Source organism: Austrofundulus limnaeus, unplaced genomic scaffold (genome assembly GCF_001266775.1).
Source record: "Austrofundulus limnaeus strain Quisiro unplaced genomic scaffold, Austrofundulus_limnaeus-1.0 Scaffold144, whole genome shotgun sequence".
Classification (NCBI taxonomy): Eukaryota; Metazoa; Chordata; class Actinopteri; order Cyprinodontiformes; family Rivulidae; genus Austrofundulus; species Austrofundulus limnaeus.
In genome coordinates, this window is record NW_013952546.1 from 323,216 (window position 1) to 326,539 (window position 3,324).

Sequence of the window (3,324 nt, forward strand, 5' to 3'; positions counted from 1 at the left end):
GCTTAGCAGCAGCTAGCGTTAGCCGCTTGTCATGTTTGTTTTTAGCATGTAGCGTTTTGCTAGACTGACGACAGAACTGATTTGATTTCAGTCTTTTGGCACTTGTGGATGTGGATTTTTATTCCAGGCAAAAATAAAAATAAAACAAAACGAAGATGAGATGAATTATAAATGATTGTCTAGAAAATAGGTCAGTTTGTTTTAGGTTGGAAATCTATATTTTATTAATCAGAATGTGTAATATTAAACAGTTTCTGTAATTTTGCAACAGTAAGAAAGTGAGTAAGCATTAAAAATGTTGATTACATTTTTAAACTGTTTATTTTACACCTGGTGCCCTATAGTTGCTTTAAATGTGTTTTTACCCACGTCTGTATGTATTCTGTTATTTCTCTGCCTGTATTTTATGTCAAACCCTTTGTAAACCAGGTTTTTTTTGTTCTAATAAAATAATTTGAATATTAAGACAATTATGATAACTCAGACCAATCTATATAAAGTCCTTTTTTCAGTACAGCTCTTACAAAATTTATTAAAACACCTGTAGAAGAAAAAGAAGTAAAAACATCAGATTATGAAATAAATACATCTTTTACCTCTCAGCTTGTTCTCTGCTTCTCTGCTGCCCCCTAACGGATAAGAAAACACCTGCAGATGAATTTCAAACAAATAAACCACCAGAATAATGAGAAATCAGCAGGTCTGATGATGTTTTCTTTCATGAGTGATGAAAAGATAAAATGTCTCACAGAAATCTTTATCTCAAATCAAACACAGTGATGGGATTAAAAAAACTACAAAAAATGACATTTAATTTTCAAACTCTTATCTTTAAAGGTTCATTTATGGATGATAAACAAGTGAAGTCTTATGTTAGGACCTTCTGAACCTGAACTAAATGATCTTATCAAAGATAATTAGAAGTAAACTGACTGACAGTTACAACCTGTTGGTTTTTGATGATTTCCTGCTGAAGAGCTGTCGTCTTCGATGTGATCGGGACTCCTCTCAGACTCATCCCGGCTTTAATGAGTTTCTCCTCTCGTGTTTCCCAGAGATCTGTCCCTGCTCCGCTCACGAGGACCTTCCTGCAGGCTTTAAAATAATCACGTCTCCTTCAAATGTGGACACGTCCTGCCGTCACGCCGGCAGCCCCATTAGACTCTAATCACCTGCATTGAGAGCAGAAACCCGAGTGCAGTTCTGGAGGGGCTTCTCCCCTCGCCCTCACAAAGAAAAGGTTCAAAAGGTCATTCTGGTCCATCCTGTCTGTAAAACACCTGAAGTCACCACCGGGCTGCTAATGTTGGGTTGTTTTCTGTCTGAATGAGTGAAATCAAATCAAACAGACGCCAGAAGCTTTTGGCACCGAGACTCAAAAGGCCCTAATGATCACCTGCAGGGTAACGCCACATTATTCAGCTGTGAGATAATCGCTAAAATATAATTACTTTGGAATGTATTCACTGTTCTTTTTTACACCTTTATGGCTTTATTAGATAATTGCGAATGATGGCTGTTTAATGAGGCGTAACGTTTTCAGAGATTTGACCTTCCTGAACAAAACAAACATGCAGGTTGTGGCTTTTTTCCCCCCTGGTTGGGTAAAAGTGACAAATGGGTTGAAACAGTGGCTCTACTTCCTGCTGACCCTCTCTGTGTGAGCGGCTCAGACAGACAGCTGATTGGTGGAGAGGATGAGCAGATCAAAGCAAATAATGTGGTCGGCTGCTAACGTGTGTTTGGATATCTGTGAACAGAGATGTGACAGCACCTCCTAGTGTTCAGAGAGGACATTTCAAATGTCTTTAATGAAAACAAGTAGTCTTCAGTGGGTTTTGGACAAACTGTTATCTGATTACAGATTTTTATCTTCTGCTGCCAAAACTCAAGGTCATCCCATTTCAAGATGGCTGCCTCAGGTAACACCAGCACCCTGCCGCTGAATGGAGACGATCCAACCACGACTGAGGAGTTTACCTGTTAGATATGATGGACGAGCAGGCAGGGGGGTAGTTATTAAAATAATAATAACTTTTAAGAACTCATTGAACGTGCACCAAGAAATCATTTTTTCTTTGTTCAATGTAAAAATGGATTTTAAATCAATTAAAGCTTAAATTAATCATAAGGTGCAGTAACAATGCTTGTTATTTCACAGTTTTCCTGACCAATACCAAATGATTATATGCAGAAAGCAGATGTCAGTATCCAAAAAGACTGAGCTTTATTCAAACCTTTGCATCCCTCAGAGGAACCGTAGTGCAAAGAGGTCTGTAAGTTAAATGCCACAGGCATCACACTAGGACTGGGCGATTAAATCGATTTAATCAATTAATTCAAATTTGTCATTTATAAAGATTTAATTTTGAGAAAATCAAGATTTTTTTTTCCCACCAGTGCACTCTTTGAGGCTTCGGTAGTTCAGAGGTCACCTCACCTCAAGACACTAGGTACACAACATGACTATACGACAGCTAGCAAAGAGGATCTACTTCTCAAAAAAGGCACAGTTTCTTCAGTTTTCTGGAATTGGTTGGTTTTGCAACCTCAGACTTGGAGCAATGAACACCTCACTGCAAAATCTGTTTGAAGGCTCTTGATACAAAAAGCAGGAGTACGACGAATCTGTTTCAACACCTGAAGCAGAGGCACTCTGTAAAGAGAGAAACAAAATCGATCAAAATCGAATTTGGAATGAAAAAAACCTGAGATTTCTTTTTTGGGGCCATATCGCCCAGCCATACATCACACAGACCAGTCATGGAGTCCCATCACCATTTTGTGGTTGTTGAGCAGATAGTTCCCAGTTAGGACTCCAACCAGTGTACGTTTTCCTTGTCAGAATGATTAGAGCTTTCCCAAACCTTAGATTTAGGTGATTTATCATTTCTTGTACCTGTCTACAGTCTGTCAACTCCCTCCAGAGGACTGAGTGTTGATGTCTAATCCAGACCTGTAGGGCAGTCCTACAGACTAGTTGAGATACCTACAACAGACTCTGGTCCTTTGAAGTGGGCCTGACTGGCAGCTTTTGTTGTGTCAGCTCTCTCGTTACCAATAACACCAGTATGTCCTGGTACCTGTTGAACAGTAACAGTAGCTGTGTTTCCATTGCAAATATGTGCAAAACTTTGTCGATATTCTGTTAATGACGAAAAACGGTTTCACAATTGTGGTGTTTCTATTGAGTAAGAAATGCTCTTAAAATCACACGTGAATATGTTTGTTCTCACATTGGGCCTCATGCAAGAACCGTTCGTACGCACAGATTTGTTCTTAAGTTGTGCGTACGAGTGATTTAGGAGAATTTGTGGCATTCAC